Genomic DNA, 23751 nt, shown 5'->3' with positions numbered 1-23751 from the left:
TCTGCTTGGGACAGGGCATTCCCTTCTTGGTTCCTTTCTCTGCCCTGTGGGCTGTAATACAGGCGTGATGTCTGGCACTTCAGCAGCCATCCTGAACACTGAGGTGAAAAAGTGCTGAGACTGGTGGAGCACAACAGAGGGGCCGGGGGTCCCTGACACCTGACCGCTGAGCTCAAGAGTTTTTTACATAAGAAAGGAGGAAATATCTCTATTTGACCTACTCTTATTTGAGGTTTTCTGTTCATAACCAAACTCAATCATAATATATAGCCCTGTTCATTCTGGGAAAGAGATGATATGGCTCCCAGGTTGGACCATTAATCTTCCACAATCCTTGGGCACTTAGCATCACCTTGTGAACTCTCCTCCTTTATTTAGGGCCCACTCAGATCTTGTTCTCCACCCCTACCCCCACACCCCAGGAATCTTCTCTGTCCCAGTTAGCAATACTTCTTCCTCAACTAGAGTAGAACTGTAGCCCTCCTTGGAGGCTTAGAGTTGGCTGCCTCTGTAACATAACAAAATAATGGACCTTTTACACTTGTAAAGAAAAATATCTATGACCTTTTAATACCAGTGGGATTGTTTTAAGGAATGGAGGAGGAAATGAAGGGTGAAGTAATGGCAAACAGGCTTAGAGAGAGTAAGTGACTTGCAGAAGATCACACAGCTCCTGAGTGGCTGGATCCCAACCACACCCTCCTCTGCTAACGCCACATCTGGTGTGTTTCCACTATTTCATAACATCAGACCAGGAACCCCAGAATCCCAATGCTTTTACACAACCTGGGGTATAGTCCTGGTTCAGTCATGTAGTGATCCTGGGAAAGTCACTGCTCCTTTCAGATCTCAGCCCTTCCTTTGGGCTTCCATGCAATTGTCAACCCACCAGTGAGTCTTGCTCCAGAACTAACTCCCTCACTCCCCGCTGCCTTTTTACGTGCTTTATTTATCGCCATAAAACTTACCTCTTTTGGCTCACTCGACATGTATAGTTGACCCCTGAACAACATAGGGATTGATCCGTATATCATTTTTATAGGCAGCCCTCCCTATCTACCTTGCATCCTTGGTTCTTCCTCATCCGCAGATTCAACCAACCAAGGACCACATAGTACTGTTGTATTTACTACTGAAAAATATATGTGTGTAAGTGGACCCATGCCATTCAAACCTGCATTGTTCAGGGGTCCACTGTACATCTTTTCTCATCTCCTCCAAGCCCCCACTGAGTTATTCTGTTCATCTTTCTGTCCCCAGAGCCTAGTACCTGGTACATAATGGCACTCAATAGATGCCCGTTGAATGAATGAACATAAAGTTCTGTTACCGGAGCAATCAAGTGTGTCTGCCCCATGTGGCAGCTTGGCTAATCATCACACACTGTGGTGAGGCTGGGACATTGCAGTCACCAACTACAGATAAGATACTTCAACTTCTCAGCCATCTTCCTTGATAAGAAGATTCTTGCTAGCTGGGGGTCATGTTGAATCCATCTTCTAAACTATTCAGCCATCATCTCTCTCCATATCTGCATCTCTCCATTCATCATCCATCTATCCACCCCGCCACCCATCCACCCACCCACCCACCCTTTCACCCATCTACCTATCTCCCACAACATCCATCCACTCACCCATCCATCCATCATCCATCCACCCATCCATTCACCCATCTGTCTATTCATTCATCCACCCATCTATCTATCTGTCCTTCTATCTACTCATCCACCATCTCCCTCCTCCCTCCCCTCTCTATTTCTTACTTTTACCATGTCCCAAGATCTGTACTTGCCACCTCATTTTATTAACTTCCGAGGAGTATTGCACCAATGAAGAGAACAAAGGTTTAGCACGGAACACAGCTGGCCCCGTCCCAGCAGCACTAAGCCCCTGTATGGCCTTACAGAGCAGCTGCACAGGTTAGAGACATGAGGGCCACACACTGATCCTGGCAGGTCCCTCACCTTGGTCAGCGGTGGGGTGTTATTTTTTAACTCTCAGCATCCAGCAACGGGCCAATCACACTCGACTACCGTGCAGTAAAGATGGAAACAGAAGGAATGAGCACAAAATCACAGAGGGATGAAAAGTTCAGCTGCAGCCAGAGCGTGCATTTATATTCCAGGCACTGCCCCATTATTCTACTCAATTAACCCCACAATCCTTTCAGGCAGATATTATTGTCCTCCGTTACAGATGAGGAAACAAGGACTCAGCGAGGTTCAGACCTACCTCCCTCCTACTCCCCAGGGCATAGTTCTTCCATAAATGGCCATGGTCCCCTTGGGGGAATGTTTTGGGGAGATGCATGGGACCGACTCGGAGTGCAATATCAGGTCCTTTCCTTGCTCAGGGAGCTCTGGGTCTGCGAACGGACTTGGCTTTGAGATGGGGATGGGACCACCCATTGATTTCTGTCAAGTCAGACCTCTGTTTAGCAGACCCAGATCTTTCGGGTTATAAAAGTCTTAGGTCCAGACGTCCCTAGTGGTGCAGTGGATAAGAATCCACCTGCCAATGCAGGGGGCACGTGTTTCTTCCCTGTCTCTGGGAGATTCCACACGCCGTGGAGCAACTAAGCCCGTGGACCGCAACTACTGAGCCCACACACCTCGAGTCCATGCTCGGCAACAAGAGAAACCACTGAAATGAGAAGTCCTCGGACCACAGCAAAGAGTAGCCTGTGCAAAAGGAATGAAGACCCACCACAACCGAAAAATCAAAAATAAATTATTTTTTAAAAGAAAAGCCTTAGGTCCTTGTGGGTCGTTGATCCATGTTTGCCCTGGGGATTTTGTGATCCATTAACCCCACCCGTCCTCATGGTCAGACCACTGGGATGGCCACCTGGTCCTGCTGCTGTGATGGCCAGTCATGGCTGCCATGGCCTCTGCCCTCCCAAGGGCTAGGAGCCCCCTTACTCCGCCTTCCCCCAGAAATCAGGAGTCAGATCACCGGCAGCACTCCGCACCTGGACACCAAATCCTTTGAAAGTTGTTGGGTTGCCTCAGCATCCTGGTCCTCACCCTCTTGGCGAAGGAAAGCATGAAAGTATTTTGAGATGTCCTCAGGTGGGATGGGTCACCCACGGTTAACTCACACAGCTGTCTCTTCGTTCCACCTTGGCATCTCTGCCATCCCTGCCTTAGTGAGCGTGGGCCATCGCTGGGTCAGGCTTCAGCATGCCTGTGAAAAACAAACCAATCCTGAAAACAATTAGAGCCACCCCAGCTGATCAGTCTGACACCCCGAATCCAGCACTGCCACTAGGTACAGCTGTTTGAGATTCGTCTCGGTCAGTCCATTCACAGATTGTCTCTAGATTTTTGATGATATGAAATAACATCTGGGCAAAGTTTTGCCCAAAATTTGATTTGGGGTTGACATTCAGTGCTGCCCCATCCCACTGGCCATCTGGGGACGGCTTTGTGATCCGAAGACCCTGAAGGATGGGGGGACACAGGAGGCTCGTTAAATGGGCCCTGGACAGGGCCAGCATCATCAGACAGTGAGAAGTTGCTTCAGCTCTCAAGGGAGTTCAGTGAGCATGGGGGATCAGGGAGGGATTCAGCATTACCCCATACCCTCCCACGTGGCTCCATACAAAGGCGGAGCTCACAGTTTCCCAAAGATCTGATGTCCACGGAGCAGAGCTGATGAAAGCCATGGCATCTGCTAATGATATAACTTGCCACGCTGCAGGCTCAGATTCGGTTTCATTTTTGGCTGTCTTAGCCTTATGGCTGCAAGAAATCAGGTACCTTCAGCACACAAGTCCTCTGGTTTTGATCTGGCTCTGGAGTCAAGAATTCAGGACACTGTCTTCTGTTTCTTCATCTGTCCGAGCCAGCAGCACATTCCCACAGTCTATTTCCTCATTCCTTACATGCTTTTGTAAGGCAGTGGAATTTCAGTCTCAAAACCCCTGCCCTCAACGGGCTCTTGATTCCAGGTGATTCCAGGTGGCGGACTGCAATTCCCATTTTCCTCCGCATGCCATAGGATTCCTGGTCTGATCCCTTGTTATGCTCTTAATTTTTACTGTCTCCAGTCCCAAGCAGTCCAGATAACCAATCTCAGCTTCTCTGAATATCCCTCAGCATCCATGGTCTGTAACCCCTTCTGGCACCAATTTCTATATAAGGCAGCATTCTTGGTTGCAGGCAGTAGAAACCAACTCAGGTTAACTTAAGCAGAAAAGGATGTTCAAAGAATAGATACTCAAAAGGGTATTCAAAGAATGTTGAGTGACTCATGAATCATCAGTGAGCTGGAGACCCAGGCTTGTGGTATGCAAACAAGATCGATGCTCCCAGGTGACCTCTGAGGCCGGTGCTCCAAACACCTGAAGGATGTCACAGCCCCTGTGACCAGCACGTCCCACACGCCAACACCCAGCCCTGGGCACCGCTGTCCTCGGGGCTCAGCAGGGAGGTGCTCTGCTCCTTGGCAGCCCAAGTTTTGTTTTTAAATCTTGAGTTGGTGCATCTGATGGGTGAGGCTTGAAGGCCCCAGCTGCAAGGGAGTCTGAGAATGTGGGATTGGCATTTTTAGTTTCTATTGAAGGGGGTGGTCCATGGGCTAAGACCCATGAAGTGGGGTTCAGAGTGGGTGGCCAAAACCCTGAAGCGAAACAAAAGCTAAATGTCTGTCTCATTCTGTACCACACTTCACTCATTTCTTCTAGGCTAGGTCAGAAGTCTACCTGCTGAACATTATCTCCCCAGGGGACCTCCCTGGTGGTCCAGTGGTTAAGAGTTCACCTTCCAATGCAGGGGACACAAGTTCGATGCCGGATTGGGGACCTAAGATCCCACATGCTGAGGCAACTAAGCCCGTGAGCTGCAACTCCTGAGCCCATGTGCCTCAACTAGAGGGAAGATAAAATGTATTTAAATAAAATATAAATTTTATCTATCTGTGCGCAACGAAGATTTCGCATGCTAAAATTAAGACCTGACGCAGCCATAAATAAAAAAACAAATAAACTCTTTTAAAACAGGTCTTTCTCTGATTCATTATCTACTTGGCCTTAAACTTGAGGACAGAGAACTACACTGATTTCACCGACTTTTGGATCCCCAGATCCTAGCACAGTTACGTCACAGGCTCACAGTAAGTCCTGCTGAATAATTGCATGAATCTATGCCACAGTCCAGGATGGAGTTAAGTGAGGTGCTCACCTCGGTGCAAAGTTTCAGGCGACACCCAACACTCAGTATCAAGATAAGTAATATTTTCAACACGATTTTTAAAAATTTTATTGAAGTAGAGTTGATTTACAATGTTGTGCATTGTAAACCACTTTACTGTACTGCAAAGTGATTCAGTTATACGTGTATATACATATAATTCTTTTTTTTTTTTAAATTTAAAGATTTCTAACACCAAAAGCATTTTGTACTGGGGATACCAATGTTGTGGTAGATTCAGATGAACAGCAAAGGATACACATATATATTTTTTCATGTTCTTTCCCATTATGGTTTATCACAGGATATGGAATATAGTTCCCTGTTCTATACAGGAGGATATTGTTGTTTTTCCATCCTAAATATACTACTTTGCATCTGTTAATCTCAAACTCCCAGTCCTTGTCTCCCCCTTGGCAAGCACAAGTCTGTCCTCTATATCTTCGAGTCTGTTTCTGTTTTGTAGATATGCTCATTAACAGAAAAAAAAATTTTTTTAATCAAAATGAATGCAAAAAAAAGTCCACAGTGAACCAAATATCAAATTTCAATTAAGGACATGATCCAACCTTACACTTTCAGGATGTCTCACTTGCTTCACTCTAACCTTGGCCAGGTCAGATCCTTTATTTAAATAAAATATAAATTTTATCTATATTTATAATACAAATATTAGAACATTATGATAAATATTGTCATAAATTGTTTTATATAATTTTATTTGTTTTTGCCTATGCTGGCTCTTTGACGCTGCTCGGGCTTTTCTCTAGTTGCGGCAAGAGGGGGCTACCCTCTAGAGGCGGTGCTCAGGCTTTTCATTGCGATACGATGGCTTCTGTTGCAGTGCACAGGCTTTCGGCACACAGCCTTCAGTAGTTACAGCATAGGGGCTCGGTAGTTGCAGCTCCTGGGCCCTAGAGCCCAGGTTCAGGAGTTCTGGTGCTCAGGCATAGTTGCTCTGAGGCATGTGGGATCTCCCTGGATCAGGGATTAAACCCTTCTCTCTTGCATTGGCAGGCAAATTGTTTACCACTGGGCCACCAGGGAAGTCTTATAGTAAATTATTTAAACAAATAATATGCATGTGTGCTAAGTCATTTCAGTCATGTCCAACTCTTTACTACACTAAGGACCCTCCAGGCTCCTCTGTCCATGGGATTCTCCAGGCAAGAATACTGAAATAGGTTGCCATTTCCTCCTCCAGGGGATCTTCCCAACCCAGGGATTGAACCTGTGTCTCCTGCAACTCCTGCATTGCAGGCAGATTCTTTACACTGAGCCTCCAGGGAAGCCCTAAATAATATTATTTATTTAAAATGTTGTGCCCAAGGTGAGTGCTTCAGCAGCTTCACCCTAGTCCTAACCCTGCTATCCTGGTTCCATATTCACTGCTTTTTTTGCTTCTTTTTGTGGACTTGGTTTCTATTCTCACTCTATTGCCCCAGCTATCAAAAACCTCCTCCTGGGTCTCCCACCCCCAGAATATTCTGCCACAGTCCCCCTCACTCTTAGCCGCCCCGTGAAGCTTGCTGGGGGTAGAGTGGTCAGGTCACTCCTTTGTTCAAAGTCATCTGTGGGTCCCATCCTCAAACGAGAGTCACACTCGCCCACAGACGTGCAGAGGCCCCTGCCCTGATCTACACCCTGATCTCTCCCTCCCCAGCCGCCCCCATGAACAGCCTGCCCTCCTGTCCGCAATTTGGGCTGCACCTCCTCCTTCCTTCCCCACTGTGCTGCGGGTTTCCCCACATCTAAGCCTCGCTGATCATCTTCAAGGTCAACCTCCAATTTGCTGTTAAAACTGCCCCCACAGGAATGTAAAATAGTGTCACTGCTGTGGAAAAGAGTACAGTGGTTGCTTAAAAGACTTAATGGAATTACTGTACGACCCACCAGTTCCACTTCTGGCTATACACACAAAATAATTGAAAGCACAGTTTCAAAGACATATTTGTACCCCACCTTCCCAGCAGCACAATAGCCAAAAGCTGTAAGCAAGCCAGTGTCCATTGACATGAATGGATAAGTAAAATGTGGTCTATACATACAAATGGATTATTATTCAGCCCCCCCTTTTTTTTGCCGCATGATACGTGGGATCTCAACTCCCCGACCAGGGATCGAATTCATGTCCCCTGCAGTGGAAGCACAGGGTCCTAGATCAGATCAGATCAGATCAGTCACTCAGTCGTGTCCGACTCTTTGCGACCCCATGAATCACAGCACGCCAGGCCTCCCTGTCCATCACCAACTCCCAGAGTTCACCCAGACTCACGTCCATCGAGTCAGTGAGCCATCCAGCCATCTCATCCTCTGTCGTCCCCTTCTCCTCCTGCCCCCAATCCCTCCCAGCATCAGAGTCTTTTCCAATGAGTCAACTCTTCGCATGAGGTGGCCAAAGTACTGGAGTTTCAGCTTTAGCATCATTCCTTCCAAAGAAATCCCAGGGCTGATCTCCTTTAGAATGGACTGGTTGGATCTCCTTGCAGTCCAAGGGGCTCTCAAGAGTCTTCTCCAACACCACAGCTTCGGCACTCAGCCTTCTTCACAGTCCAACTCTCACATCCATACATGACCACAGGAAAAACCATAGCCTTGACTAGACGAACCTTTGTTGGCAAAGTAATGTCTCTGCTTTTCAATATGCTATCTAGGTTGGTCATAACTTTCCTTCCAAGAAGTAAGCGTCTTTTAATTTCATGGCTGCAGTCACCATCTGCAGTGATTTTGGAGCCCAGAAAAATAAAGTCTGACACTGTTTCCCCATCTAATTCCCATGAAGTGGTGGGACCGGATGCCATGATCTTCATTTTCTGAATGTTGAGCTTTAAGCCAACTTTTTCACTCTCCACTTTCACTTTCATCAAGAGGCTTTTGAGTTCCTCTTCACTTTCTGCCACAAGGGTGGTGTCATCTGCATATCTGAGGTTATTGATATTTCTCCCGGCAATCTTGATTCCAGTTTGTGTTTCTTCCAGCCCAGCATTTCTCATGATGTACTCTGCATATAAGTTAAATAAACAGGGTGACAATATACAGCCTTGACGAACTCCTTTTCCTATTTGGAACCAGTCTGTTGTTCCATGTCCAGTTCTAACTGTTGCTTTCTGACCTGCATACAAATTTCTCAAGAGGCAAATCAGGTGGTCTGGTATTTCCATCTCTTTCAGAATTTTCCACAGTTTATTGTGATCCACACAGTCAAAGGCTTTGGCATAGTCAATAAAGCAGAAATAGATGTTTTTCTGGAACTCTCTTGCTTTTTCTATGATCCAGTGGATGTTGGCAATTTGATTTCTGGTTCCTCTGCCTTTTCTAAAACCAGCTTGAACATCAGGAAGTTCACGGTTCACATATTGCTGAATCCTGGCTTGGAGCATTTTGAGCATTACTTTACTAGCGTGTGAGATGAGTGCAATTGTAGTTTGAGCATTCTTTGGCATGGCCTTTCTTTGGGATTGGAATGAAAACTGACCTTTTCCAGTCCTGTGGCCACTGCTGAGTTTTCCAAATTTGCTGGCATATTGAGTGCAGCACTTTTACAGCATCATCTTTCAGGATTTGGAATAGCTCAACTGGAATTCCATCACCTCCACTAGCTTTGTTCGAAGTGATGCTTCCTAAGGCCCACTTGACTTCACATTCCAGGATGTCTGGCTCTAGGTGAGTGATCACACCATCGTGATTATCTGGGTTGTGAAGATCTTTTTTGTACAGTTCTTCTGTGTAGGGTCCTAACCACTCGACAAATACGGAAGCCCCATAGTCAGCCCTGAAAAAGAAGGAAATTCTAATACAAACTACAACATGGGTGAATCTTGACGATATTCTGCCAAGTCAAATAAGCCAGTTACAAAAATACAAAAACTGTATGATTCCACTTCAGTGAGGTCCCTAGGGGAGTCAAATTCATAGAGAGAGAAACTAGAATAATGGTTGCCAGGGGATGGGGAAGGAGGAGTAGGGAGTTAGTGTTTGATGGCATGATCGCTTCAGTTTTGCCAGATGAAAATGTCCTGGAGATGGATGGTGGCGCTGGTTGCACAGCAATCTGAATGTATCTGAAATCACTAAATTGTACACGTAAAAATGATTAAAATGCTAACTTTAATGTTATGTGCATTTTGTGAGTGTTAATCATTCACTAACTAACTAGAGTCGTGTTCAGCTCTTTGTGACCCCATGGACTGTAGCCTGCCAGGCTCCTCCCTCTGTCCATGGAATTCTCCAGGCAAAAATACTGGAGTGGGTAGCCATTTCCTCCTCCAGGAGATCTTCCTGATCCAGGGATCAAACCCAGATCTCCTGCACTGCAGGCAGATTCTTTTACCATCTGAACCACCAGTGAAGCCCATTTTACCACAATTTTTTTAAAAAAGAAAAACTGGGAGAAAAAAGACTGTCCTTGTGGTCAGAGTGAGCACTTTTTCCTCTGAATCCCTTAGTCATTCTACCCAAGATTCCTTTGAAGTAGGAGAGCCTGGCAGCAAGGTCTCTCCACAAGGGCAGGGGGTGGGGGGGAGAGAGGCTCAGCCCATATCTCTGGCTAAAGCACAGTGGCTGCAGTGAGCTTTGTGGGCAGCCCCCCTCCACCCCCAGGCATGGGTGCATTCACCTGTCATACCTGGGTACCGAGGTAGTCTGACCCTGCACAGTTGGAGCCAAGAGAGGGCAGGTGTGTGATGAGGTGTGTGTGGTAAGTGGGCCTGACATAGTCGCATCGCACAGTCTCCTGCTTTGCTGGCATGTGAGTCCCTCCATGCCCTGCAGTCTGGAAGAATAGTTAAGAACGCGGAGCAGCTCTCCAGTTTTGTTACTTCGTTTGCTAAGTTGACATAAAACAGTCCTGGCTTCATAAGGCTGTATGAGGACCAAGTGAGATGCTGTATGGAAACTGACTGGTGGTGTGCCTGTCGCCTCACCTGACCGGTGGCCATCCTCCCTTTTCCCGATAAACAGAACACTGATCTGCTTATGAGGTCAGCAGAAATGCTGTGATCTCAGTGCCAGAAGATGAACTGTGATTGGTCAAACCCAGTCATGGACCTCTGATTCCCCTGGACCAGTGGTTGGTCTGAGTGTGGCCATGTGACCCTATTTTGACTACTGAGATGTAAGAGGAAGTCTGTTGGGTATAGAGGAAGGGTGACAGTGGAGGCTTTTCTGCGATAAAAAGAAAGAGACTTCCGAGGAGGTTGTCCTTCTCTATTCTCCCTTCTCGCTTTGAATGCAGATGCAGTGCTTGGAGGATCAGCAGCCATTTTGCAGTAATGAGGTGATGTGCATGATAACAAAGTCAAGGAAACAGTAAGAACTCCAGCTCTGACCCTGTCGAGTTATGGGACAATGCCAGGATTACTGTTGTTGTTTCTTGATTTCGTATGATGGAAAAAAATTAAATCCCTGTTTCTCTTCCCTCAGCTGATATGAATTGGATATTTCTTTTGTTTGCTTACAACTGAATTTATTTTTATAGAATACACTGTCACATATGTTAGCTTTTATCTGCCCTCATATTCTTTTCCATCCTTGGGCAAGATGTACAGTTCTCTGAGCCTCTCATCGTGTATAAGCCGAAGGTAGAGACACCTGTCTCCCCAGGCTCTTGTAAGTATTAGATGAGACAGAGGCTGTGAAATTACTCTGTAGACTGTGAAGGCTTCAGCTGGGAAGGAGGGCTGCTGCAAGCCTCTCTCCTGGAGACCAAGGCTCCCTGCATGAGGAGCAAGCTAAAAAAGGAACAAGAGAACAAGCAGAGTCTGGTCCCAGCCGGTGGGTGGCCTCACCCCTGTTTCTGGGGTAGGAGATTTGATTACTGAGAGTGATGGGGTGGTTAAGTACTCAAGTTCTGGACTCTCGCTGCCTCTGCCCCTCCCTTAGGGTTGTGATAGCCTCTCTGTCTCAGTTCTCTCATCTGAAAAACAGGGGTAACGATAATGGTGAGCCAGATAAGCTTAGTGAATCAAGTGAAAAAGTGCATGTGAGTTCAGCTGTTTCAGTCAGCAACTGACATGTTAACACTGTATAACAAACACCAAACTCAGTGGTACAGAGCACTGAGAGTGCACATCTCCCTTACCAGTCTGAGAGTCGACGGGACTTGGTTCCAAATTACAGGTATTTGTTCCTTGACTGAGCAAACCTAATGAGCTCCTACTGTATGCCAAGCTCTGTGCCAGGTGCTGGGGTACTGTGAATGGGAGAAAGATCCTGCCCATACAGAGCTCATATCCCAGTCGGGTGGGAGAATGGACAGCAGTGGAAGCAGGAGGAAGAAATAGGGACATTACACTGGAGGTCCCAAGGTGGGGAGTGCTGAAGGGCCACTCGGTGTGGACCTACTGTGCACCACTGTGTGCTAGCTATGGGAGAGAGAGATCTCTGCAGGGGCACAAAACTGTGAGTGCATTTGCACCCCCCAGTCTGTGTGTCTGCGTGCATGTGCACAGCTGTCCGTGGGCATGGCTTTGAGTGCATCCATGTTTTGCTGGCAGTTCTATGTATTCCTGAGAGAGAGAGAGAGAGAGAGAGAGTGTGTAAGGAGAGAGGTGTGTGACTCAGACCTTCCCCGCTGTGGCAGAAGCTGAGATCTGAGGTGGAGGGTGGGAAGTGAGTTTCTCTCACACGCCTGCTCCGGGGTGGGGGTGGGGGGCCCCAGGCTGCCCACGACTTTGTGGGAAGAAGGTCTGGGAGCAGCCAGAATGTGTTTGCATTTCCTGGGTGATTGACGACGCCGGGGAGCAGGCTGTCTTCCCATGACAGATGTAGGAATGTTTCTGCTAATCAAGGCGGAAAGCAGGGGCGTGGGGGCCGTCGGAGCACCACCCACCCCCCAGCCCTGCTCCGTGGCCACCTGTTTGGGGCCTGGGAAGCAGTTGGGCGATGCGAGTGAGAAGCTCCCGGACCCGGGGTGACTCTGCCACCCACCCCTGCCTCCCCGTGGCTCAGACACCTCTCGCCTGCCTCCACTCCCCCCAGGGTAGGTGGGAGACGGGGGTCAAGGGTTCAGCCCAGAGGAAGATCCCACACACAGAGGGGGTGTTGAGTCGCGGAGTGGGACTTGGGGCCCCAGCAGCGGGGGCCCCACCCCCCACATGAGCTCCCTCCCACCACATAACCTGCCCTCCTCCCCCATGTGTTTTCTGAGTTGAGGGAAGATAGAGCCTCAGAAGAGTCAGTGACGGCAGGAAATCACCCAAATCGGAAAACTGAGGTGGCTCCAGGTCTCAAGGGGGTGGCTGGTCGTCCCAACCTCAGTGTTGCCCCCAGGCCCCACATCCTCCCAGCCCACTGCATCCCTGATCCTGTTACTCATGAAGCTTTCCACCTTGAGGAGGGGGCGGCAGATAACACGATCCTCCAGACCAGTGTGGTCCAGGCCTCCGCCACTCATGCATGACGCGGGTGACTCGCTGCTCTGTCTGCACACCTCCCTGGAGAGGGATGCGGGCCCTGGAAGTGTGAGGATTGTAACTGAGGGTGGGGTGGGCTGGGGTCTAGGGGGCTATTGGCAATGGTTGGCCACCAGTGGGAATGGCTCTCCCCTCCAGGAGCCACTGGGAGGCCCGAGGATGGGGCCTGGTCTTGATGCTGTGTGTGTGTGTGTGTTTAACTCTCCCTACACAGTCCTGTGGGCTTGTGCGGGAGGGGAGGACTTGCTGACTCGGTGACTTGCTTGGTTTCCCAGGAGGGACCCCTTGAGACCAAGCCCCAGCCCTGACCCGGCAGTCCCTTGCCAGGCGTGTCCAAAGTCACTTTCTCACGTTTGGCTCTGATATACCTCTTTTCCCTCTCCTGTTCCCAGTCAGGGAGGGGGATGTGCCTGTGAGTCACCCCATGACTCACACAGGCACACCAGGGCCTGGGAGGGGTGTGTGTATGTGCATGCAGTTGGGCAAATGTGTGTGCGTACAGGGCAAGTGTGCTTGCATGTGTGTGTAAGTGTGTGTGTTTACGTATTAAGGGGAGGAACCTCAGCTGGGGGTGGGAAGGGGACACGCCTTGGCTTCTGGCCTTTATAATTGTTAACATCATTGCAGCCAGACCGCCACTCGGAGGGTCACCTGATCACAGGACAGGATGGTCACCTCAGCAGATGGGTAAGGCCTGGGTACTGGTCTGTTTCGACCAGACAGGGGCTGACCCTGTGTACGTGGGAGCCCAGTGCCTTCTTGGATGGTTGCCTGGGAAACATTGAATTTGTCCCCAAAGGGAGTCCCCAGCAATAAAAGGTGCTAGAATTCACTTAAAATATTTTGCTAGAAACAAAATAAAACACAGGGACTTCCCTGGTAGTCCAGGGATTAAGAATCCGCCTTCCAATGCAGGAGATGCAGGTTCAATCCCTGGTCAGGGAATTAAGATCCCTCATGCCAAGGGGCACCTAAGCCTGCAGGCCGCAACAAGAGAAGCCCACGTGCCAAAGCTAGAGAGGCCCGTGTGCTGCAACAAAGATAAAAAGATATCAGCGCAGCCAAGATAAAAAACAAACAAAAATCAGCCCCCCCAAAACCCCACAACATTTTGCTGCTTGATTGAACAGATATGAATGGGCCACACAGAGGGATTTAGGGGTCTGTGCTATAAGACAGCGCTTCTGAAACATTACTGGGCAAAATAATCCCCTGGGGATCTTGTCAGAAGGCAGATTCTGCATCAGCAGGGCTAGGTAGGGTCTGAGACTCTGCAGTCTAACAAGCTCCCAAGGGAGGCCCATGCTACTGATCAAGGGACTGCATTTTGAGAGACAAGAATGGAAGAATGTTTGGCAGGGAAACTCCGAGTCAGTTCAGGAAGGTGCTTGCCCTGTGAATCTTGCGGCAGACCCTGCACCTCGGCTGTGAGATGGGATCACCCAGAGTTCCCAGAGAACTGCAACTTGTTCCATGACTGAGCCCTGACAGCCATAGGTTATGTGACTTGGGAACTCTGTGCCCTGCACCCATTTTCTGAAGACCTACTGTGTGCTGCTGAGGGGCATGAGCTGGGGGGAGTCAGATCTTGGGGGTTGAAGTCTGGTTGGGGATCTCATGGAGTTGGTGCTGGAGGGAACCGTTGAGGCTACCCCTCTGCTCCCATATGACAGATGGGGAAACTGAGGCCATAGGGGGCAGGAGTGGACTCAAAGTCTCACAAGTAACTGATGGAGCCAGGACTTGAACACTAGCCCTCTTGCTCTCAGGGTAAAATTCTTTCCATCCCCAGAAGAGAGCACACAGGAGGGGCAAGGGGCCATGGATGAGCAGGCTGGGGCCAGACTAGGAGGGAGTTGGTGACCTGGACCTCACGCAGGTCCTGAGAGGCCTAAAAGCTTCCATTTTGTTGGAAGAACCCACTTTGGTTCCCACGATTTAGGTATTCCACTCAGTCCTCGTCCACCCTGGAAGTCTGCCAGGGCTTATGTCAAGCCTTCCAGTTTAGGCCTTCTGGTATCATTTCCCCTTGTTTCATGTGAAACCACATTTGTCTGCCTTTAGCATCTGGCTTCAGTCCCATTCTCTTAAGTTTCCTCAAAGGGGATGGCAGTGGTTCTGACACCCTGGCTCGCCAGCCACGGCTGGTGCTGGTCCGTAGAAATAGCATCAGCCCTCCTGGACTAGGGGAGGCGGGAGGGAAAGAGGGAGGTGATACCAGCTAAAGTCTTTTTTTAAATTAAACTTTTCATTTTCAGGTAATTGTAGATTCACACGCAATTTTAAGAAATAGTGCAGAGATCCCATGTACCCTTTACCTAGTATCCCCCACTGAGAACATCTTGCAGAACTGTAGGACAACATGACAATCAGGATGTTAGCATGGATACAGTCAAGATAATGAGCATTTCCATCCCCACAAAGATCCCCCCTGTTGCCCTTTTACGGCCACACCCACTTCCCCGCTAATCCCTATCCTTCCTTAAACCCTGGCAAGCATGCGATTTTGTTATTTCAAGAATGCTATATAAATGGAATCATGCAGTATGTAACCTTCTGGGGTCGGCTTTTCTAACTCGGCGTGATTCTCCGGAGAGGCATCCAGGTTGTTGTGGACATGAGTGGTTCCCTTCTTATGGTCATCAAGTACTTTTCCACAGTGTGGGTGTCCCCCAGTCTGTTTAACCATTCATTCACTGGAGGACATCTGGGTTGTTCCCAGTTTGGGCTATTATGAATAAAGTTGCCATAGACATCCCAGTACAGGTTTGTTTGTGAACATAAGTTTTCGTTTCTCTAGCATAAATGCCCAGGAGTGCAATTACTGGATCATATAGAGTTGCATGTTTAATTTTTAAAGAAATTGCCACACTGTTTTCTAGAGGGGCTATACAATTTTACGTTCCCACCAGCAATATAAAGAGATGGGATTACCAGACCACCTGACCTGCCTCTTGAGAAACCTGTATGCAGGTCAGGAAGCAACAGTTAGAACTGGACATGGAACAACAGACTGGTTCCAAATTGGGAAAGGAGTACATCAAGACTATATATTCTCACCCTGCTTATTTAACTTATATGCAGAGTACATCATGAGAAATGCCAGGCTGGATGAAGCACAAGCTGGAATCAAGATTGCCAGGAGAAATATCAATAACCTCAGATATGCAGATGACACCACCCTTATGGCAGAAAGTGAAGAGCTAAAGAGCCTCTTGATGAAAGTAAAAAAGAAGAGTGAAAAGTTGGCTTAAAACTCAATATTCAGAAAACTAAGATCACAGCATCCGGTCCCGTCACTTCATGGCAAGTAGGTGGGGAAACAGTGGAAACTGACAGACTTCAATTTCTTGGACTCCAAAGTCACTGCAGATGGTGATTGCAGCCATGAAATTAAAAGACGCTTGCTCCTTGGAAGAAAAGCTATGACCAACCTAGATAGAATATTAAAAAAGCAGAAACATTACTTTGTCAACAAAGGTCCATCTAATCAAAGCTATGGTTTTTCCAGTGGTCATGTATGGACATAAAATTTGGGCTATGAAGAAAGCTGAGTGCCAAAGAATTGATGCTTCTGAAGTGTGGTGTTGGAGAAGACTGTTGAGAATCCCTTGGACTGCAAGGAGATCCAACCAGTCCATCCTAAAGGAAATCAGTCCTGGGTGTTCACTGGAAGGAATGATGCTAAAGCTGAAACTCCAAAACTTTGACCACCTGATGCAAAGAACTGACTCATTTGAAAAGACCCTGATGTTGGGAAAGACTGAAGGCAGGAGGAGAAGGGGACAACAGAGGATGAGATGGTTGGATGGCATCACTGACTTGATGGACATGAGTTTGAGTAAACTCCAGGAGTTGGTGATGGACAGGGAGGCCTGGCGTGGTGCTAGTCCATGGGGTCTCAAAGAGTCGGACACGACTGAGTGACTGAACTGAGCTGAGTGTCTCTGCATCCTCTCCAACACTTGATGGTGCCACTAGTTTTTATTTTAGCCATTCTGAGAGGTACGTAATGATAGCTCAGTGTGGTTTAATTTGCATTTCACTTACAGTTAATGATGTTGAACATATTTTCACATACTTACCTGCCATCTGAATATCCTCTTTGGTGAAGTGTCTCTTTATGTGTTTTCTACTTAGATATTTTCTTCTTTTGCTGTTGACTTTTGAGAGTTCTTTACGTGTCCTGGATACTGGTCCTTTGTCAGATAGTGTTAGTTGCTCGGTTGTGTCCATTTCTTTGTGGACTGTAGCCCACAAGGCTTCTCTTTCCATGGAATTCTCCAGGCAAGAATACTGGAGTGGGTAGCCATTTCCTTCTCCAGGGAATCAAACCCAGGTCTCCTACATTGCAGGATCATTCTTCACAGTCCGAGCCACCTGGGAATCCCTTCTTTGTACGATAAGTGGTTTACAATTTTTTTTTTCAATTCTGTATCTTCGTAACAGGTTCTTTCACAAAGGAAAAGTTCTAAATTCCGATGGTATTCAATTTATCAGTCTTTCCTTTTATGGATTATGTTTTGGTGTCAAGTGTAAAAACTATTCACCTAGCCTTAGATCCCAAAGTTTTTCTCCTGCATTTTTAGAAAGTTTTATAGTTTTATGTTTTGCATTTAAGCCTATGGTCCCTTTTGAATTAATTTTTTGTAAAAGGTATGAGACTTTTTAGGTTGAGGGGTTTTTGGTTTTATTTTGGGGGCTTTTTTTTTCTCTATGGATATTCAGTTGCTCTGACACCACTTATTAAGAGTCTGTCTTTCCTCCATTGATTTGCTCTTGTGTTCTTATAAAAAAAAATCCATCAGGAATATTTGTGTGGTTTGTTCCACTGATCTATGTGCTACCGCGCAGCCAATACAACAGTCTTGATTGCAGTAGGTGTATAATAAATCCTTTATGCCTTATAAAAGTTTATACCAAACCAAGTAGACCAGTTCCTCTCATTTTGTTCTTTTTTCTTCCAAAGTTGTTAAATGACTGAATCACTTTGCTGTGCACCTGAAACATTGTAAGTCAACCATACTTCAATAAAATATATATATTAAGAAAAAAGCAAAGCTGTTTAAATGATTCAAGTGCCTTTACTTCTTCATATAAATTTTAGAACAATCTTGTCTATAGCTACAAAAAATCTTGCTGGAGTGTTTAAAGGAATTCTGTTAAATCTGTATGTCAGCTGGGGAGAACTGACATCTTTTCTGTGTTGAGTCTTTCAATTAATGAACATGATATATCGCTCCATTTATTTATCTTTGCTTTATGTGATCAGCATATAGTTTTCAGCATGTGAATCCTGTATATGTATTTTGTTAGATTTACATCTAAGCATTTTATTTATTTTGAGATATTATAAATGGTATTTAAAATTTGGTGCCCATATGCTTGTTTCTATGATATAGAAATACTATTGATTTTTGAACATATATATTGTATCCTGCTACCTTGCTGAATTCACTTATTAATTCTAGGAGTTTTTTGGTAGATTCTTTGGGATTTTCTATATTAACAATGATGTCATCTGTGAAGAGGGACAGTTTTATTTCTTCTTTTCTGATCTGTATATTATTTACTTTTCTTGCCTTCTTGCATAGGCTAGAACTTCCAGCACTTTGTTGAATAAAAGTGTGAGAGCAGATATACTTGTTTTGTTTCTGATCTTGGGGGAAAGGCATTTAGTCTTTCATTTTTAAGTATGTTATCTGTAGGAGTTTTGTAGATACTTTATCAAGTTAAGGAAGTTCCTCCTCTATGACTATTTTTTCTGAGTGTTTTTATCATGAATTATCATGTCAAATGTTTTTTCTACATCAACTGATATGATCATGTGATTTCTTTTTTTCTTTAGCCTGTTAGTAGAGTGGATTGCATTGATAGCTTTTCAAATATCAAACTACTTTTGCATCCCTGGAATAAATCCCACTTGATCATGATGTATAAATATTTTTATATGCTGTTTAATTATATTTGCTGATATTTTGCTAAGGTTCTTTGCATCTACACTCATGAAGGAAATTGGTTCCTTGTTCTGTACTGTCTTTGTCTGGTTTTGATATTGGGATAATACTAGCTTTATAAAATGAATTGGGTAGTGTTTTCTCTTCTTCCATTCCCTGGAAGAGATCATGTAAAGTTGGTGTTAAAACATGTGGTAGAGTTCTCTGTGAAACTATCTGGGCCTGGAGACTTTTGGTAGGGGGGGTGAGTTTTAAAAACTACAAATTCAATTTCTTTGATAGTTACAGAATATTTCAAATTATCGGTTTTATATTGAGTGAGTTGAGGTAGTTTGTATTTTTCTAGAAATGGGTATATTTCATCTAAGTTGTCAAATTTATGTGTGTAAAGTTGTTCATAGCATTTCCTTATAATCATTTTGGTGTCTATGGTGTCTGTAGTGAAATCTCCTGCTTTGTTCCTGATACTGATAATTTGTATTCTTTCTTTTTTCCTCTTTCTTTGTCAGTCTTGCTGGAGACGTCTCAGTTTTATTGATCTTTTCAAAGAACCAGCTTTCTGTTTCGCTGATTTTCTCTATTATTTTTGTTTTCAATTTCACTGATTTCTACTTTTATCTCTATTATTTCTTTCCTTTGCTTGTTTTGGGCTTATTATATTCTTCTTTTCCTAGATTCTCGAGATGGGATACTTTCCCTCTTTTCTAATATGTGTGCTTAGTGCTATAATTTTCCCTTTCAGTAATACTGTAGCTGTGTCCCATATTTTGGTATGTTGTATTTTCATTTTCACTCAGTTCAATATATTTTTGGAATTCCTTTGAGACTTCCTCTTTGATCTGTGGATTATTTAGAAGTGTTTTATCTAATTTCTAAGTGTTTGGAGATTTTCCTATTATACTTCTGTTACTGATTTCTAGTTTGATTCCATTGTAGTCAGAGAACAACTTTGCATTATTTCATTTATTTTAAATTTACTGAGTTTAGAAAAAATGATATATCTTGGTACATGTTCTAAAGTTCTTATTGTTGTTGTTCAGTCGCTACGTCGTGTCCAACTCTTTGCGATCCCATAGACTGCAGCACATCAGGCTCCTCCGTCCTCCACTATATCCTGGAGTTTGCTCACATTCTTGTCCATTGAGTCAGTGATGCTAACCAAGCATCTCATCCTCTGTCGCCCTCTTCTCCTTTTGCCTTCAATGTTTCCCAGCATCAGGGTCTTTTCCAATGAGTCGGCTCTCTGCATCAGGTGGCCAAAGTATTGGAACTTCAGCATGAGTCCTTCCAATGAAAATTCAGGGTTGATTTTCTTTAAGATTGACTGGCTTGATCTCCTTGCTGTCCAAGAGACTGCCAAGAGTCTTTTCCAGCACCACAGATTGAAAGCATCAAATCTTCTCCACTCAACCTTCTTTATGGTCCAACTCTCACATTCATACGTGTTCTGAAAGTACCTGAATGTGTTTTCTGCCATTGTTGGGTGGTATGTTCTACAAATGTTGATCTGTTGGCTAATGGTGTTGTTGAGTTCTTCTATATCTTTGCTGATTTTCTCTTTGTTCTATCACTTATGAGAAATGATGTTGAAATCTCCAACTGTAACTGGGGATTTGTCTATTTTCTCCTTTCAGTTCTATAAGGGTTTTCTTCACATACCTTGCAGTTTACTGTTTGGTACATACACGCTTAGGATTGCTAGGACTTCTTCGTAGGTTGACACTTCTATCATCACAAAATGTTTCTCTCTGCCTCTGGCAATTTTCTCTGCTTTGAAGTCTACTTAATCTGATGTTAATATAGTCACATCTGCTTTCTTTTGATTAATGTTTGCATGATACATCTTTTAGAATCCTTTTACTTTCAACCTGCCTATATCATTGTATTTGAAGTGAATTTCTTGTAGATATCATACAGCTGGATCATGTTTTTTTAATCCACTCTGCCAATCTCTGTCTTTAATAAGTGTTCTTAGACCATTAGTGTTGAATGTAGTTATTAATGTGTTAGGGCTTAATTTTGTTATTTTGTTTTGTTTTGTCTTCTCTGTGTTCTGTTTTAAATTCTTCTGTTTTCTTTTCCTGTATTCCTGCAGCTTACTTGAATATTCTTAAGAATTCCATTTTATCTATGGTATTTTAAGTGTATATCTTTGTATCGCTTTTTAGTAGCTTCTCTGAGTATTATATGTACATAATATATCACAGTATACTGGTGTCATTATTTTACAACTTTCAGTGAAGTATAGAAATCATCCCTCCCTTTAAGTCCTTTTGCTTTCTCCGATTTATAATATAATTGTCCTAAATATTTTCTCTAGATACATTTAGAGGCATGTCAAATAGTGTTAAATTTTTTTTTGCTTCAACTCTCGAATCCAAGAAGGAAATTCTAATGTGCTTACCCATATTTTTTGTTTGCTATGTTCTTTTTCCTTCCTTATGTTCCAAGATTACTTTTTAAAGAATCATTTCCTCTGTTTCAAGAACTTTTTTTTTAAGCTATTCCTTCAGATTGGAATTGATGGTGACAATTCTCTTGGTTTTCCTTCACCCAAGAGTGGCTTGATTTCTCCTTGATTTCTAAAGTATATTTTCTCTGGATATAGGATTCTGGGTTGAAAATTCTTTTTTTTCAGCACTTGAAAAATTTTGTGCCACCAACTCCTGAACTCTGTAGTTTCTGAAAGAAAATCCACTGTCTTTCAAGTTATTTTTTTCTCCTATAAGTAACATGTCATTTCTCTCCTGCTGCCTTAAAGACTTTTTCTTTGTTTCTAGTTTTCAGAACAAGTTTGACTGTGATATCTTTGTGTGGATTTCTTTGGGTTTTTCCTGTTTGGGATTTACTCAGCCTCTTGAATCTATAGGCCTACATCTGGGGCCAAATTGTCAGCCCTTATTTCTTTGCGTGCCTTTTTAGGCCTGCCCTCTTTCTCTTCTCCTTCTGGGACTCCAGGGACATGAATGTTAGATCTTTAGTCCCACAGCTCCCCGAGACTTTGTTCCTTTTGCTCTACTTTCTCTCTGCTGTTCAAGTTAGGTAATTTCTATTATTCTCTACATATAGTCTGTAACTTACAATGGTTCAATTTATGACTTTTTGACTTTATGATGGTGCTAAAATAATATTGGTAGAAACCATATTTTGAATTTTGTTCCTTCCCAGGGCTTACGAGATGCAGTACAATGTTCTCTCGTGATGCTGGGCAGTGGTAGCAAACCACAAGTTCCAGTCAGTCATGAGATCACAAGGGTAAACAACTGATATGCTTACAACCCTTCTCTGGACACAGACCATTCAATTTTTCACTTTCAGTTCAGTACTCAATACATTACATGAGATATTCAATGCTTTATTATAAAATAGGCTTTGTGTTAGATGGTTTTGCCCAACTGTAGGCTAATGTAAGCGTTCTGAGTACATTTAAGGTAGGCTAGGCTAAGTTATGATATTTGGTAGGTTGCTGCTGCTAAGTCGTTTCAGTCGTGTCCAACTCTGTGTGACCCCATAGATGGCAGCCCACCAGGCTCCCCCGTCCCTGGGATTCTCCAGGCAAGAACACTGGAGTGGGTTGCCATTTCCTTCTCCAATGCATGAAGTGAAACGTGAAAGTGAAGTCACTCAGTCGTGTCCGACTCTTAGCGACCCCATGGACTGCAGCCCACCAGGCTCCTTCGTCCGTGGGATTTGCCAGGCAAGAGTACTGGAGCGGGGTTGCCATTGCCTTCTCTTTGGTAGGTTAGATGTATTAGATACATTTTGACTTTTGATATTTTCAACTTGCAATGGGTTTGTTGGGACATAACCCCATCATAAGTCAAGGAAGATCTGGTTTTCACTAATTCTTTATCTCCTCCATTCTGTGGTTGACATTCTTCTTAAAAAAAAAATTATTTGACTGTGTGGGGTCTTGGTTGTGGCATGTGGGATCTTTCATTGCACGTGTGGGCTCTTCACTGTGGTACGTGGGCTTAGTTGCCTGGTGGCCTGTGGGATCTTAGTTCCCCGACCAGGGATCAAACCCACGTCCCCTGCATTGGAAGATGGATTCTTAACCCCTGGACCACCAGGAAAGTCCTAACATTTTTCTCTATACCTTGTATTTCTTTCCTGAGGCGTTTGACCTTTTTCATTTGTTTCAAGTATGTTCATAACATTTCTATTACCTCAGTCTTGGCACTTGTTGATTGTCTTTTTTTTAGGAAGTTTGAGATCTTCCTGGTTCTTGGCACAATGAGAAATATTCTACTAAAACCTGGACATTTTGTGTTTTATGTTATAAGATCCTATCTTCTTAAATCTTCTGCTTTAGCTGGTTTCCTCTAATGCTGCTCCATCAGGGCAAGTGAGGAGGCTGCTGCCTCACTGCTGCTGGATAGGGTTACAAGTCCAAGTTCCCCACTGGACCTCTGCTGATACTTGAGGCGATGAGGCTCCTTGTTACAGCCTTGGGTGGGAGTGAAGTCCCAGGTTACTACTTGGCCTTCACCTGGTGGGAAAATTGGAGCACTCACTGTAACCCTTTGAGGGTGGAAATATACTTTCCAAACTTGCTCTTTGCTGGCATAGTGGGGCTACAGATTTTTCTGAGGTGATTGGCTGGAACAGAGCAATTAATTCATGTCTAAAATGTTTCCATTTTGCTAGGCTGCCTCTTTTCTGGTTTTCCTTTTTTGAGTAGAGAGAATAGGCTTTTTTTTTTTTTTTTTTTTGAGGAGGGGTTGCTTTTATTGTCTAGGCTTCTTGGCAATTCCAGGTTGCTAGCTTCTTCAGCTCCAAGTCTGCGATGCATGAGGCAAATTAAAAGAAAGAAGGAAAACAACAACAACCAGAAAACTCATCAGTGTGTTTGTTCCTTGGGTTCTTTGATCCCCAGCTAATCTGCCTTCTTCTCCCCTCCTTTTAGAGTCTCTCTGTGTTTGTTTTGTATATTATGTCTAGGTTTCTAGCTGTACTTAGGAGGAGGAACAGGGAAAGAAGTCCGCCCCCTAAGTCTTCCCAGAAGATGTAAACATTTAAAATTTAAATGTTCTGTTTACCTCAAGGGCAGATTATTGAATTAATTAAAATCCTTTGTTCTTAGTACACTTTCAATGTCCATGCAAGGCTCTCTCCTGTTTTATATAAAGTATGCACTTGTATTTGTGTGTGTGTGTATAAAAAAAATCTCCGCTCATCCATGAAC

The 23751-nt window shown here is 44.7% G+C and overlaps 2 long non-coding RNA genes across 2 annotated transcripts; one reads left to right on the top strand and one right to left on the bottom strand.

Annotated features, from left to right (window-relative positions):
• Nucleotides 1–1241: 1241 nt before the first annotated feature.
• On the bottom strand, nt 1242–10154 carry LOC132345359 (uncharacterized). Its single transcript, XR_009494678.1, has 2 exons — nt 10117–10154; nt 1242–3188 (listed from the first exon to the last, which is right to left on the bottom strand). It is a non-coding gene; the product is annotated as an uncharacterized lncRNA (long non-coding RNA).
• A 45-nt stretch (nt 10155–10199) lies between these two features.
• Nucleotides 10200–10614, top strand: LOC112446629 (uncharacterized). The gene is made up of 2 exons (XR_003034630.2): nt 10200–10307; nt 10428–10614. It is a non-coding gene; the product is annotated as an uncharacterized lncRNA (long non-coding RNA).
• Nucleotides 10615–23751: the final 13137 nt, after the last annotated feature.

This window comes from Bos taurus, chromosome 5, assembly GCF_002263795.3.
Source record: "Bos taurus isolate L1 Dominette 01449 registration number 42190680 breed Hereford chromosome 5, ARS-UCD2.0, whole genome shotgun sequence".
In the NCBI taxonomy this organism is placed as follows: Eukaryota; Metazoa; Chordata; class Mammalia; order Artiodactyla; family Bovidae; genus Bos; species Bos taurus.
The sequence above is the reverse complement of the archived record's forward strand: the minus strand, read 5'-3'. Positions and strand labels throughout refer to the sequence as shown.